The sequence below is a fragment of the Pelodiscus sinensis genome, chromosome 32 (genome assembly GCF_049634645.1).
Source record: "Pelodiscus sinensis isolate JC-2024 chromosome 32, ASM4963464v1, whole genome shotgun sequence".
NCBI classification, from domain to species: Eukaryota; Metazoa; Chordata; order Testudines; family Trionychidae; genus Pelodiscus; species Pelodiscus sinensis.
The window spans coordinates 3,181,258-3,197,520 of NC_134742.1; the positions used below are offsets into that span (position 1 = coordinate 3,181,258).

A 16,263-nucleotide genomic window follows, 5' to 3' on the forward strand; every position below is an offset into this window, starting at 1 on the left:
AAAGAGGACAAAGCCCTTAAGTCTCCCACCCACGCGTGCCGGGAGCAGACAGCCCGGGCCCAGTGCAGGGGGCAGCACCCGGCCAGCGAACCAGGGGATCGACCTTCAGTGTCTCGCCCCGCCCTGGGCGTAATTAACCTGTCACCAAGAGGCCGCCGCGCCTGTTGCATTTCACCCCCACGCGCTGCACCCAGCTGCTTTGCCCGGCTCTACCCATTCAGATCACGAGCTCCTGGAAGGGAGGCCCAGCGTGGGTTAGCAAGGAGAGGGGCAGCTAAGTGATTAGCTCGCCCAATGACGGTGTCCCTTAAAATAGCGCCCCCCCAATGTGTGGGGTCCCCCCTCAGTGACAGTCTTCACAGGGCAGCTAGTGGAGTCTCTCTCCTGCCCTTGGTGGGACGTTTTAGCCCCTCCGGTGGCTGCGCTGCGGGATGCTGCTCTGAGGCCTGGAAGTTGGTGGGCAAGGAGAAACTGGAGAGTGAGTGGGGAGTATGACCTAAGTTGTGGGGCACCAGGGGGGGAAAGGCACAGCTCAGGCCGAGGGTGTGACCCACAGTTCAGTCCATTAGGGAGACACTGGGCTACTGATCACTGCTTGGAACTGCTTCCCTTTCACTGCACCCATTAATAACAGGAAAAGATTAACAGTAATAGAGCGGTTGCCCTGTTAGTCTGATCTTGGTAAAACAAAAGGAAAAATGATGTAGCACTTTAAAGACTAACAAGATAGTTTATTAGGTGATGAGCTCTTGTGGGGCAGACCCACTTTGTCTGATTTCAGACACTGAGTAAAGCTCACAGCCCTGCCCACCTTGGCTCATTGCCACCCATGGGCCTGCCCTCCAGGGACTCAGCCGTGTCTTTTTCGCATCCAGCTACACTTTTGGCCTTCACCGCAATGACAGTGCCACCGGCTCATGTGTGAAAAATGTCTCCATTGGTTTGTATACAACCCGCTGCCTATTTATTTCATCAGGTGAGAGGGGTTGGTCGGTGGAAGGGGCAACGTTTTCTGATTGTCAAACCAGCTCCCAGCTACAGAAACTGCTTCGGACCCCCCGGGAAGTTACAGCCCGGCCTGCGGTCGGCTACACTGGCGCACTAGGCACCTGCAGGGCGCAGTTGACATCCCCCCGTCCAGCAGCGGCCAGGCCGGGTCCCTGTCTGGCGAGGCGGGTCTGGGAACCCGAGCAGAAACGAGCGAGTCCCGCCCCTTGCTGAAAGGCAGCAGCGGCTCCACCCCTCCCCCAGAAGCTCCCCAACCCAAGAGCTGCAGCGACACTGGGGCGCAGGCTGGCTCCAGGGTCCGCTCCGCGCTGGTGAGCGCTGGGGACCCGGGTTGGGGGGCAGGAGGGGGCGGGACTCGCCGCGCTCAGAGCCGGGCTGCGGGGCGCTCTGGGGGGCAGGGGAGGGGCTGGGAGACGCGCGGGGAGGGGGAGTCACCCCATGTCGGGGATCACGCGGACCCCAGGATAATGGCGGGGGGGGGGGATTTGCTTCTCCCCGGGGCCGGGCCCGAGCTGCCGGGAGCGGAGTCCGCTTGGGGCGGGCGTGGCCTGGGGGGCAGCCCCACGGGCAGGGGGTGAGGGAGGGGGCGACACACACAGCGCCCGGGGGCTGTGGCTGTATTGGGGGGCGGGGCGCCCTTTGCTCCCCCTGGGGCGGGCTGGGCGCCGCTCCGAGCTGGGTCCGGGCGGGCGGGTGCGAATGCGCTGCCCGGGGGCTGCCGCTCCAGCCACAGGAGCCCGGGTGAGCTAGAGCAGAACGGAACCAAGGGAGCAAAAACATGGCGGTGCTGCTGCGATCTGTGGTTTCTCCTGTAGTTTCCTGCGCTCACAGCCCGCCTCAGTGTTGCACACAGGAGGTGAGAGGTTGCAATTACATACACAAGAACGTAAGAACGGCCGTACTGAGTCAGACCAAAGGTCCATCCAGCCTAGTAGCTTGTCTGCCCACAGTGGCCAGTGCCAGGTGCCCTGAGCGGGTGGACTGAAGACAATGATCAAGCGATTTGTCTCCTGCCATCTCTCTCCAGCCTCTGACAAATAGAGGCCAGGGACACCATTCCTATCCCCTGGCTAATAGCATTCCATGGACCTAACCTCGATGAAATTATCTAGCTTCTCTTTAAACTCTGTTATAGTCCTAGCCTTCACAGCCTCCTTTGGCAAGGAGTTCCACAGGTTGACTGCACAGTGTGAAGAAGAAGGTTCTTTTATTAGTTTTAACCTGGCACCCATTAATTTCATTAGATGTCCTCTAGTTCTTCTATTATGGGAACAAGTAAATAATAACTTTTCTTTATTCACCCTTTCCACACCAATCATGATTTTATATACCTCTATCAAATCTATTCAATTTCTCCTCTTTTCCAAACTGAAAAGTCCCAATCTTTTTAGCCTCTTCTCATATGGGACCTATTCCAAACCCCTCATCGTTTTAGTTGCCCTTTTCTGAACCTTTTATAATGCCAAGATATCTTTTTTTAGGTGAGTAGACCACATCTTTACACAGTATTCAAGATGTGGGTATACCATAGATTTATATAGGGGTAGGAAGATACTCTTTGTCTTATTTTCGATTCCTTTTTTAATAATTGCTAACATCCTTTTTGACTGCCTCCACACACTGCATGGATATCTTCATAGAACTATCCATTATAACTCCAAGGTCTCTTTCCTGATTAGTTGTAGCTAAATTAGCCCCCATCATATTGTAAGTATAGTTGGGGTTATTTTTTCCTATGTGCATTACCTTACACTTATCCGCATTAAATTTCATTTGCCATTTTGTTGCCCAATCACTCAGTTTGGTGAGATCTTTTTGAAGTCCTTCACAGTCTGCTTTGGTCTTGACTATCTTGAACAGTTTAGTATCATCTGCAAACTTTGCCACCTCACTGCTCACCCCCTTCTCCAGATCACTTATGAATAAGTTGAACAGGATTGGTCCTAGGACTGACCCTTGGGAGACACCACTAGTTACCCCTCTCCATTCAGAAATTTTACCATTTATACCTATCCTTTGTTTCCTGTCTTTTAACCAGTTCTCAATCCATGAAAGGACTTTCCCTCTTATCCTATGACAACTTAATTTACATGAGAGCCTTTGATGAGGGACCTTATCAAAGACTTTCTGAAAATCTAAGTATACTATATCCATTGGATCCCCCTGTCCGCATGTTTGTTAACCCCTTCAAAGAACTCTAGCAGATTAGTAAAACATGATTTCCCTTTGCAGAAACCATGTTGACTTTTGCCCATCAAATTATGTTCTTCTATATGCCTGACAATTTTATTCTTTAATATTGTTTCAACTAATTTGCCTGATATTGACTTTAGACTTACCGGTCTGTAATTGTCAGGGTCACCTCCAAAGCCCTTTTTAAATATTGGTGTCATATTAGCTATCTTCCAGTTATTAGTTACGGAAGCTGATTTAAAGGATAGCTTACAAACTAGTGTTAATAGTTCTGCAATTTCCCATTTAAGTCCTTTCAGCATTTACTTCTGTGGAGAGGGGAATCTCTTCGACATACAATTTCCCTTGGGATGATGTGGAGGAGATAAATGGGACGGAGCAGTATGTTCCTTTCCCTCTTGCCCAAGTGAAGGGATTAAGGACCCATCCAGCTCGGGAGAGCAAATAAATAATTGACCATGTCCAGTGGTAGTCGCTGCTGTAGTTGTTGCTGGTCTGCATGTTGTGGTGGGCGAGTTACTGTTCCACTATGTGACTAGAAGAAGGATGGTCCCCAGGAGCACACATCTTAAACCCAGCTCTGAGAGAAAGCTGTGTAGCCTTTAAACCACACATGCCTGGATTCTGTTCCTACAGCTGCTACTGGCTGTGTGAACATGGCATGTGTTGTGTACTGTCTATACCTTAATTTGATCCTCTCTGTGATGACTGTAAGCAAGCTAACCCAAAACACCTTGAGATCTGTGGAGAACAGGTTCTGTGCAAGTGCAAAGAATCGATAGTCCATAGCAGTGGTCCCCAACGCGGTGCCCGTTGGTATCATGGCGCCTGCCAGGGCATTTATGTGCGCCCGCCGAGTGATCAGGGCCGGCCCAAGCAATTCTTGCACCCCAGGTGCACGGTGCATGCATGGCCCCACCCCCGGGTGCCCGGCAGCCCCAAAAGGTTGGGGACCACTGGTCCATAGGGTTTGCAAAGTCCGTGGAATTACGTAAATCTGCAAAAGTGACTAAGAGTCCAGTGGCACCTTTATAGGCTAACAGATTTATTGGAGCATAAGCTTTCATGGGCAAAGACCCACTTCATCAGATGCATGTAGTGGAAATGTCCAGAGGTAGATATAAATATGCAGACAAGAATAAGGCTAGAGATAATGAGGTGAATTCAATGAGGGAGGATGAGACCCACTTTTAGGAGCTGATCTGGAGGCGTGAACACCAAGAAAGGAGAAACTGCTTTTGTAGTTGGCCAGCCATTCACAGTCTTTGTTTAATCCTAAACTGATGGTGTCAAATTTGCAGATGAACTGTAGCTCAGCAGTTTCTCTTTGACGTTTGGTCTTGAAGTTTTTTTGCTGCAGGATGGCTACCTTTAAATGTGCTACTGTGTCCTGGGAGATTGAAGTGTTCCCCTACAGGTTTTTGTATATTACTATTCCTGATATCTGATTTGTGTCCGTTTATTATTTTCCGTAGGGACTGTCCAGTTTGGCCGATGTATATAGCAGAGGGCCAATGCTGGCACATGATGGCATATATTACCTTGGTAGCTGTGCATGTGGATGAACCAGTGATGTTGTGGCTAATCTGGTTAGGTCCTGTGATGGTGTCGCTGGTGTAGGTATGTGGCACTGAGATTTGTTGCATGGATTGGTTCCTGTACTTGATTGAGCTGCAGGATGCAGTGGCACCCAGTGGAGGCTCTCAGTATTGCACTAGGGTTTGCAAAGTCGCTGGGATGTGCTGTGTCACACCCACACCCAATGGAGACTCCCAGTATTGCAAGAAAATTAAAAAAAAACAACAACAAATAATATAGTACAATGTTTCTCAACCAGTGATACCAGAACCCTCAGGGGTAATTGAGAGAAGTCTGGGGGGTACATCAAAACAGCTGAAAATTGAATTTGTTTTATAGTGCTTTATTTTTGTACTTTTTACCCCCCAAAATTTCATTGCCCACCTAGCTACAATTAAGTTGTTTAAACAGATGCGTTGCAATGGCAGAAAAAAAATTTGTTTGCCTGAAAATGGTAGGTACTGAGGGGAGGTGTGTACTTGTATTATTTATTTATTTTTGGGAAAGAGGTACTTTATAAAAAAAGAAAAGGTTGAGACACTGATCTACTGACACCTTAGAGACTAACAAAACAAATTGTGGAAGATAACAAGCCTTCACTCTGTGTTTAAGCAACAAGTTGCCAGAGGCAGTTTATTCAAGCAATATTGCAAGGGAAGACATCCATAAGTGGATCTTCAAATACAAAACAATTAACCAATAAATATACCTTTCTGTTACATATAACATTAAACAATTACTTCCCTGCCCACTCAGTTCCCATCAGACACTGTCTTATCTCCAAGGTTCTCACTGAGGTCAGCATTCCACTCTTATCTTGGAGAGCGAGACAGAGAGGCGAAGGCAGCGTCTCTTCTAGCTCTTGGGTTAGCAGGAGTCAGTGAACCAGACTCTTGCTCTGCTACTGACAGACCCTGAAAGGGCCACCCAAAACCCCTCTCCCTTAGTCCTGCTTCCACACTCCCCGCTTTTGTGCTCTAGGCACAACTACTTCAAATCTCTATAATCATTAAACATTGTATTTCTGTTTTAACATCGAGAGGTCTGTTTTAACATCCTCACAGGTATGGATTGGTTGTAATGGTAATACAAGATTAGTATGAACATGAAAACTATTTCCATTAGTACATCCTCTATAACAACAATAAAATAATCCTACAATAAGCAAAAGCAATACAATCATTAATATCCCCGCAATAATTCTATAATGGGGTTGCTGCATAGCCTTAGTTACATAACATGATACATCATAATTAGTACACAGGAGGGATGTTCTATAGACTGTTTGGAAAGTATGTGCCTCAGTTTGATAGGTATTTTGGAGAACATGAATTTGACCCTGTAATTCAGAGATTTTCTGGACCTCTGGTATAATTGAAAGTAATTTTTGGAATCGGTCAGGTACTAGAGTAGTCCAATCAAGGGATATTTGGAATCTAAGTGTTGTTCGTAGGACCTTGTCTGCGGGCCAGTAAATGACATGATTTCCCATAACAGTGGTGAGATGAAAGTGCATGTCTTGTAAGGTGGTGGTGTTAACATGTACGCAGCTATCATGAGCTTTTGTGGGCACAGCCCACTTCTTCAGATGACAGGAGTGTTGAAAGTCCAGATGCAAGTTTTGTTAGTCTTTAAGGTGCTACTAGACTATTGGTTGTTTTTAAAATTTTTCCTGTTACAGACCCACACAGGTACCCCTCTGAAGCTTTTGAGTCAGAGAATGATGAAAATGGGCAGTACAGCTCCCCAGATGTGTGTCAGTGCATTAGGCTAAAGCAGTGGAACCTGTGAACAGAGCTTCTTTGTAACTTGGAACCAAACATTAGGGTTTTTCTTTCAAAAGTTGACAGCCAAACATGGATTTAACAGCTTAGACACTTTACAGTGCAGAAGCCACATGCTACATTTCACCATCTGAATTCCAAGCAAACAAGCACAGAAGCAGTTCCCCTATTTTGCCATCTCTCTTGAAACTCTTCCTTTCTGTTTTTAGAGGTTTACCTTTAACACAGTATTGGTGTTACTAACTGAGGTTCTGCTGTGTGTGCCATCTAGAAAAGCCCATGCAGAGAGATCATAAATAATGGAGAAGACCAAGGCTGCTGTATGGCTGGTGAGCTCTGCTGGCTGGCTGTAGGCCCTGTAAGTTACAGCTAGGGTTGCAGATCCCTTACAGAGCTCTTCCTGTCCTTGCGACAAGCCCCTCCTAATGTAACAGAGCTCTGGAAAAACTTAAACTAAGGATGTTAAAATGCAGTTAATTGACTAGTTGAGGAAATTTCCATTGGCTAGTAGATAGGCACTTCCACATTCCTCCTTTGAAATGTACAAAAGCCCCATGAGGAACTGTCCCTGAAATAACACAAAAATAATCAAGTGGCAGACTACTTAGTGCGGCGGTATAAGTTGGTGACAACAGTGGTAATACGCATGAGTGGATGAATAGACGTGGTCACAGTACTCCTCTGCTCACTCACGTGTTTATCTTTGTGTTTTAACAAACTGCAGCGACTCACGTTGCTAGAGATCTTGTGTTGCTAGATATCTAATCTGACATTGATGACCCAGCTCCAACAAAAATAATTGACTTTGCCACCACCACCTGAAATGCAATCCCCACCTTTTCCATTATTTTTAATGGGAAAACTGATCCTGCAAAACACGTTTTCACTTAGCATGAACATTTTCAGAAATGCATCTATAGTGTTAAATGAGGAATTACTGTACTAACAGTGACAGTAAGGCTCAGCCTGCCAATCAGTGCTTCTCCAGACTATTCATGGTTTGGGGCAGGCATGTCAAACTCAAAGCCTACTGAGGGCCGCACAACAAAAACTGATAGCTTTCAGGGCCACCCAGGGTTCCCAAATGTTTGATGAGCACAAAACAAACAAACAAAAAAACCCCCAAAACATTTAAGGTGCCAGGCAGAAGGCACCAATACCAGATACCTGGCTTTTAGGTATATTTTATAATATTATAATAATTTGATGTGTCCTTATTAAATTTGTCCTTATAATTTATTTGTCCTTATTTAAAAAAAAAAAAAAAGTAAATTAATTTTACATAATTTTTAATTTAAATATAAATGTAAGGCACTTTTAAATTGTGCATATGATACATAACTTGTTTTGTTGAAATAAAAAGTATAGACCATGGTTAATCAAATAGAACAGGCTTCTGTGAAAATTTCAGATACTTCGTAAGCTTGAGATTTTGCATAAAGATATTATTCAAGCAATTACAAAAAACGGATATATTTATTGATTATAAAATTTATATAATTTTTTTATTTGGGAATAAATAAATAAAAAACAAAATTTTAACAAAATATCCCTCCTCCGCTCCCCAGAGCCAGGCCCACCCAATCTAATGCCCCCTCCCCAAGCCAGACACACCCAAGCCTCTCCCCCCCAATACCTGGGTCCTGGAGTTGATGTTGTTGCCTGAGGCGCTGGGGTAGCGTGTGCACAGTGGCCTGCTGTGAGTTCCTGCTGGAGAGCCCAGAGCAGAGGGCCTAACCAGCCGTGAGCATGTGCGCAGAGCAGCCCAGCTAGGGTTGCCAGGTGTCTGGTATTCTACTGGACAGTCAGTTAATAATGTTCTGTTACTTCATTGGCAGGAACATTCCTGGGCCTATGGACACTGTGCAATGTCTGGTATTTTCTGTTTTCCAGCTGGGCGCCGGATGGAAGCTGGGCAGGGGAGTGGTTGGGAGGCGGGGTGCGATTGGCACTGGGAGTGATGGTTTGGGGAAGAGGGGAAGCCCTCTCCCTGCTCGTGCACGATCGACAAGCTCGCGTGGAGCCACAGCTGGACTTGCTTTGCCGGGACCATGTGCAGGACGGGCAAAAACCTGGGATCTGCAGGTGCCCGGGTCAGTCCTGCTTCCCACCGGCTGATTCACTTCCTGCCCCAAGGCTAGCCCCCCTCTGCCCGGCCCACCCTCCCCCAAACCCTGCTTTCTGCTGGCCAGTTCTCGTCCTCTCAATTTCCCTCAGCCAGCCCTGCTCCAGTTCCCCCCCTCCCACCCGCTGCCAGCCGTCCCTGATCAGCTCTGCTTCCCACCGGCCACCCCTCCACCGATCTCCCCTGACCTCCCCCCCTCCCTCCGACCAGCCCTGCTTCCTGCCTGCTGCCCCCGTCCCCTGATCTCCCCCGGCCAGCCCCGCTCCCATAGGCCGCCCCGTCCCAATATCCCCCAGCCAGCCCCGCTGCCCCCGACTTCCTCCCCTGCAACAGCTCTGCTTCCTGCCAGCCACCCCTCCCCCCCGATACACCCCCAGCTGCCCCCAACCCCTCTCCCGACCAGCTCTGCTTCTCCCTCCCCACTTCTGGCCAGTCCTGCTTCCCTTCCAATCAAATGTGTCCGGTATATTTTTTGAGACTATCTGGTAACCCTAGGCCCAGCTGGCTGTGAGCAGGCACTTGGCCATGTGCTCCAAGCATCCCCCACTTCATTCTTTTATAAAATGTTCTGGCGGGCTGCAAAAAATTTCGATCGGGCCACATGCAGCCCTCCAAACGCCAGTTTGACAAGCCTGGTTTGGGAATACAGTTACTTCATGTGCAGCACCTTGAAGCAAACAGCCCTTTTGTTCCAGGTGTCATCCAAAAACCTAGAATCCTTCCAGTTTGTCTGACTGGATCGCAGGGATGGGTGGGGGAGGTTCTGTGGCCTGTGATGGGCAGCAGGTCAGATTAGCTGCTCGTGATGGGCCCTGCCAGCTTTACAGTCTGCACTTTGCTAAATAATGTTCTGTTACTTCATTGGCAGGAACATTCCTGGGCCTATGGACAGTCTCTCCCTGCGCACTGACTGATCAGATGAGTATTATCCAGTCACTCACCTCTTCCTCCAGCAAACTGTTCCCAGCCTTGGCTCTCTCTAGGTTACTGTTGGTTCTTTAGAGGATCTTTCTGCTCTTTCCCCTCAGGTCCAGCTCCAAGATCAACTCACCATTTGTCCCAGTTAATGACAGTCGGTTTTGTCTGATTACTGAGGAGGATTCAGCTTCCCATCATCGACTGGGATGTCTGACAGTGAAGGAGGGGTCAGGAATCTCGGAACCAGATGTAAATCAGGTGAGTGGTTTCCCTTCCAAATGACCCCTGGGGATCTAGGCCTGGCTGCTCTGGGGAAGGTTACAAACCAGGTCACTTTGTAGCTCCCCTGTTCTCTGATGCTCTGAGAAACCTAAAAACTCAGGAGCCGGAAGGGAGCAAGGCCGAACTCCTCAGTGGTATTTAGGCACCCGACCCAAACTCTGGAGGGCTGTTTGATCCCAAGAGTCTGTCTGTAGAGAGAGAGGGGTTCCCCCTTGGGGTGGAGGTTCTCTGGCTTTGGGCTCCTCTCTCCATGGCTGCGTCTAGATTGGCATGATTTTCTGGAAATGCTTTTAATGGAAAAGTTTTCCGTTAAAAGCATTTGCGGAAAAGAGCGTCTAGATTGGCACGGACACTTTTCCGCAAAAGCACTTTTTGTGGAAAAGCATCCGTGGACAATCTAGACGCGCTTTTGCGCAAAAAAGCCCCGATCGCCATTTTCACGATCTGGGCTTTTTTGCGCAAAACAAATCTCAGCTGTCTACACTGGCCCTTTTGCGCAAAAGTTTTGTGCAAAAGGGACTTTTGTCCGAACGGGAGCAGCATAGTATTTCCGCAAAAAGCACTGATTTCTTACAGTAGGAAGTCAGTGCTTTTGTGGAAATTCAAGCGGCCAGTGTACACAGCTGGCAAGTTTTTCAGGAAAAGCGGCTGATTTTCCGGAAAAACTGGCCAGTCTAGACACAGCCCATGAGTATTTCTGAGCACAATGTGAAGCTACAATAGGTCTTAGAGTTTAGGGGTTCCCAGCCTTAGGGGGTTGGGACTGGGAGTCAAACGGTTGCATTCATACTGCCCTAAGTGAGAGCAGGGTCCCAGCAAGGTGGCAGGTCTTCAGGGTTGGGGGCCTGGTATGGAAAAGTTATGAATCTGTCCTGGCTAGTACCATGTATCTGCCCAAGTAATGGGAGATCAGGAGTGAGTCTGAGTAGGATTGATGAGGGCCAGATTAAGGCATAAACATGATCGCCCTGGTTAGGGCCTTGCTCCTGGAGACATGTGATGATCTCAGACTTCTTTTCTTAAAGTGTTGAGTCCTTGGGAAGACAAACTTGGAATTATAACCTGAGAGTGAGGGACACAGAAACATGTTCCTGAGTCTGCACAACGCCTGAGATCATCACTCTGAGATGGGGGAGCTGCCCCATGCTCCTCAAAGGAATGTTAACCCCAAGGTCTGCTGTTGGGGAGGCTTCCCCCTGCCATCAAAATCACTCCAGTCAGGGACCCTGCATGGGGCAAGAGGGCAGAATGCAGGAGGGGAGGTGCAGGAGCAGGACCCACAAGTAACAACACCGGCCCTGCACTGTCTCCTTGTCCCCTTTGCTTCTAAGCATGTTGGGAAGAAGGTGACACATGGACCCTGGAGTGGGGATTATGGACTCTGTGCACCCCGGAACCAAGGGGAGAAGCTGGGACGAGGACTGTGCCCAGGACGGGTGAAGAGCTCGTGGTGTTTCATTTTGATTTGCTTGCCCTGGAAGAGGGAGGGCACGTGTTGGTGCAGTGACTGTGAAGGACCAAAGAGAATTTACTGTGCAACTGCTGAGGGGAATGTACCCTAAACTGAGGAACAGGCTCACCAGATGCCAGGCCAGGTAAGGGCCTCATACAGAACTCAGTCTGTGACTGTTGTGAGTTTTTGATGCAGAGTTTTGTGTTGCTGTGGGAGGTGCTGGCGGTGCTGTTTGTTACCTAGAGCTCTTTGTGTTGTGAAGCTCTGACTTCACATGATGTTGTTCAGGTTGTTGTGACCGTGTTCCCCAAGTGCCCCAGTTGTGTGATGAGCACCTGTCATGTGTGGTTCTGTCTTTAAAGCTTTGTGTCAGGGAAGGGCAGACAAATAAGCAGTAGCAAATTTTTAAAGTGCTTCTACACAAATGCTAGGAGTCTGACTAATAAGATGGGTGAACTAGAGTACCTCGTACTAAAGGAGGAGATTGACATAATAGGCATCACTGAAACCTGGTGGAATGAGGAAAATCTGTGGGACACAATCATACCAGGATATAAAATATATCGAAAGGATAGAGCAGGCCGGGTGGGTGGCGGAGTGGCACTGTATGTGAAAGATGATGTGAATCAACATGTTCAATAGAATAGCTATGGATAGTAATTCCATGCTCCAATAATAAGAAATTAGCAGTAGGGATATATTACCGGCCACCTGACCAGGACAGCGATACTGACATTGAAATGCTGAGGGAGATTAGAGAGGCTACCAAAATAAAGAACTCTATAATAATGGGGGATTTTAATTACCCCCTTTGGCTACATCTAGACTGGCCCCTAATTCCGGAATAGTCATGCAAAGCAGGTAAGTCAGAATAGGGAAATCCGCGGGGGAGTTAAATATCCCCCGCGGGATTTAAATAAACATGGCCGCCGCTTTTTTTCCGGCTTGGGGAAATGCCGGAAAAAAGCATCTAGACTGGCGCGATCCTCCGGAATAAAGCCCTTTTCCGGAGGATCTCGTATTCCTACTTTCAAGTAGGACTGGATACATGTCACCTCAGGAAGAGAAGCGGAGATAACATTTATCAATGGCTTAAATGACTGCTTCTTGGAGCAGCTGGTGCAGGAACCCAGGGGAGAGGCAATTCTTGATTTAGTCCTGAGTGGAGTGCAGAATCAGGTCCAGGAGATAACCGTTACAGGATCACTTGGGAATAGTGACCATAATATAATAACATTCAACATTCCTGTGGTGGGAAGAACACCTCAGCAGTCCAGCACCCTGGCATTTAATTTCAAAAAGGGGAATTACACAAAAATGAGGAGGTTAGTTAAACAGAAATTAAAAGGCACAGTGACTAGTGCCAAATCCCTGAAAGCTGCATGGAAACTTTTTAAAGACACCATAATAGAGGCCCAACTTAAATGTATACCCCAAATTAAAAAATATAGCAAGAGACCTAAAAAAGAGTCACCGTGGCTTAACCACCATGTAAAAGAAGCAGAGAGGGACAAAAAGGTATCTTTTAAGAAGTGGAAGTCCAAACCTAGTGAGATAAATAGAAAGGAACATGAATACTGTCAAATCAAGTATAAAAATGTAATAAGAAAAGCAAAAAAAGATTTTGAGGAACAGCTAGCCAAAAACTCAAAAAGAAATAACAAAATGTTTAAGTACACTAGAAGCAGGAAGCCTGCTAAAAAACCTGTGGGTCCCCTAGATGATCAAACTATAAAAGGAGCAATCAACGATGATAAACCCATCAGCAAACTGATTTCTTTGCTTCAGTCTTCACGGCTGAGAACGTTGGGGAGATTCCCAGATCTGCACCGTCCTTTGTGGGTGATGAATCTGTGGAACTGTCCCTGATTGAAGTGTCATTAGAGGAGGTTTTGGAACAAATAGAAAAACGTAATGTTAACAAATCTCCGGGACCGGATGGCATTCATCCAAGGGTTCTAAAAGAACTCAAATGGGAAATTGCTGAACTATTATCTGTGGTTTGTAACCTATCCCTTAAATCGGCTTCCGTACCTAATGACTGGAAGGTAGCCAACATGACACCAATATTTAGAAAGGGCTCTAGAGGCGATCCTGGCAATTACAGACCGGTAAGTCTAACTTCAATACTGGGCAAATTAGTTGAAACAGTAGTAAAGAATAAAATTGTGAAGCATGTAGAAAAACATAATTTGTTGGACAAAAGTCAACATGGTTTCTGTAAAGGGAAATCCTGTCTTAACAAACATGCGGACAAGGGGGATCCAGTAGATATAGTATACTTAGATTTTCAGAAAGCCTTTGACAAGGTCCCTCACCAAAGGCTCTTGTGTAAATTACATGGCCATAGGATAAGAGGGAAGGTCCTTTCTTGGATTGAGAACTGGTTAAAAGACAGGAAACAAAGGGTAGAAATAAATGGTAAATTTTCAAAATGGAGAGGGGTAACTAGTGGTGTCCCCCAAGGGTCAGTCCTGGGACCAATCCTTTTCAACTTATTCATAAATGATCTGGAGAAAGGGGTAAGCAGTGAGGTGGTAAAGTTTGCGGATGATACCAAACTGTTTAGGATAGTCAAGACGGAAGCAGACTGTGAGGGACTCCAAAAATATCTCACCAAACTGAGTGATTGGGCAACAAAATGGCAAATGAAATTTAATGTGGATAAGTGTAAAGTAATGCACATCGGGAAAAATAACCCCAACTATGCATACAGTATGATGGAGACTAATTTGGCTGCAACAAATCAGGATAGAGATCTTGGCATTATCGTGGACAGTTCTCTGAAAACTTCCACACAGTGTGCAGCGGCGGTCAAAAAGGCAAATAGGATGCTAGGAATTATTAAGAAAGGGATAGAAAATAAGACCCTTTATAAAACTATGGATCGCCCACATCTTGAATACTGTGTACAGATGTAGTCTCCTCACCTCAAAAAAGATATTTTGGCTTTGGAAAGGGTTCAGAAAAGGGCAACTAAAATGATCAGGGGTTTGGAACGGGTCCCATATGAGGAGAGGTTAAAGCGATTGGGACTTTTCAGTTTAGAAAAGAGGAGACTGAGGGGGGGATATGATAGAGGTATATAAAATCATGAGTGGTGTGGAGAGGGCTGATAAAGAAAAGTTATTTATTAGTTCCCATAATAGAAGAACTAGAGGACACCAAATGAAATTAATGGGTAGCAGGTTTAAAACTAATAAAAGAAAGTTGTTCTTCACACAGCGTGTAGTCAACCTGTGGAACTTCTTGCCAGAGGAGGCTGTGAAGGCTAGGACTATAATAGAGTTTAAAGAGAAGCTAGATAATTTCATAGAGGTTAGGTCCATAAAAGGCTATTAGCCAGGGGATAAAATTGGTGTCCCTGGCCTCTGTTTGTCAGAGGCTGGAGAGGGATGGCAGGAGACAAATTGCTTGATCATTGTCTTTGGTCCACCCTTTTTGGGGCACCTGGTGCTGGCCACTGTCTGCAGACAGGATACTGGGCTAGATGGACCTTTGGTCTGACCCAGTACGGCCGTTCTTATGTTATGTGTTGCTGCCCATCCTTTATATAAATCAGGCTATTTTCCTTTCTCTGTTCCTCTCCCTAGAAGGATATAAACTGTTTTACTTAGTGTTCTACAGTGATGCTTCTCACAGTGTTACTTGGGCACTTTCTATGTTAAATTGATAGCTGAGCCCCTCCTGGGCTTCCCAGTGAGTCTGTCCCATCTTTGTGTTCAAGGTTTGGGGCCTGGTTGGCTGACTTGGATTGTCTTGAAGTTGGTGCATTAGAGTAGGTGGAAGTCTCAACAGTGTCATTTTTTTTAATGGTGAGATTTTGAAAAGGAAGGTTTGGCGGCCATCATAGGAACTGGGCGCCTCCCATGTAAAATCAGTCACAATTGTGAAGTCCCTAGTAGTCTTCATGAAGTCTGCAAGGCTTTTACCTGCTACCGTTTGGTGGATTGGGAGCAAAGGAGAAGCCTCCAGGAAGTACAGCACTGCAAGACTGGTCCCCCAGTCAGGGGAAGGAAAACGGCAGTGCACTGAGATATTTTAGACTCCGCTTTTTCCCATATGCAGGATCCTACGGGGAGACTCAAGGCTTTCTGCCCCTGCCTGTAGAAGGCTGGCGCTGGCACTAAAATCTTGGATGTTAGGAGGGGTGCATAAACTGTATTGCCAGCATTGGCTTCCTGCTGTGGGGAATGCTGGGAAAGCTGAGTTGTGGCTTCAGAATAGTCTTATTTGGCTCACCAGTCAGAGGTTACCAAATTCTGCTTTGGTGCCTTGAGGCTGAGCCATCTTGGCCGTGCTCTCTGTACAGACATGCTTTGTCCTTGGGAAAGAATATTCTGTTATGTCTGAGGAGCAAAGTTGAGTGGTATCTCATGGGGAAAAAAACAACATGGAATTGAGTGGCACCTTAAAGCATAAGCTTTCCTGAGGTGTAACTCACTTTGTGAGATGCATGAAGGGAAAGAGAGAGAACTAGATGGAAGGGGTACAGAGATGGGAGTGTTGCATCCAAGCTAGTTCAATCAGGGTGCACGTGGTTAAGAAAATAACACCTGAAGTAGAAAATGACTTATGGCAGGGGTCAGCTACCTATTGCTCATGAGGGAGACAAGTGGAACCAAAAATGGTTTTGTGTGCTGCCATTTTCCTTCCCCTGGGAATCCTTCCTGGAGGCTTTCTTCCAGCGAATGGGAGCAGCGGGAGGCTGGATCTCTGAGCCGAGCCTGAGGCAGGGAGTCGAGGTGCAGGAGGGGGTTCAGGATACAGGCTCTGTAAGGGAGTTTGGGTTCAGGGAGCTCAGGGCTAGGGTAGAGGCTTGGGGTGCAGGAGGGGGTACATGACGGAGACAGGGGTTTGTAGCTGGCTCCAGCTAGACACTGTTTACCTCAGGTGGCTCACCCCTGCCCTGGCCTTGCACC

General features: G+C 47.0%; 1 protein-coding gene across 1 annotated transcript in view; it reads left to right on the forward strand.

Annotated features, from left to right (window-relative positions):
- The first annotated feature begins 9,153 nt into the window (after positions 1 to 9,153).
- Positions 9,154 to 16,263, forward strand: part of LOC102447807 (C-type lectin domain family 2 member B-like) — a 48,862-nt gene continuing 41,752 nt past the window's right edge. Inside the window, exons 1-2 of the mRNA XM_075913775.1 lie at positions 9,154 to 9,864; positions 10,914 to 11,483. The gene's annotated coding sequence lies outside the window, so the exon portion shown is untranslated. The remainder of the gene's footprint in view (positions 9,865 to 10,913; positions 11,484 to 16,263) is intronic.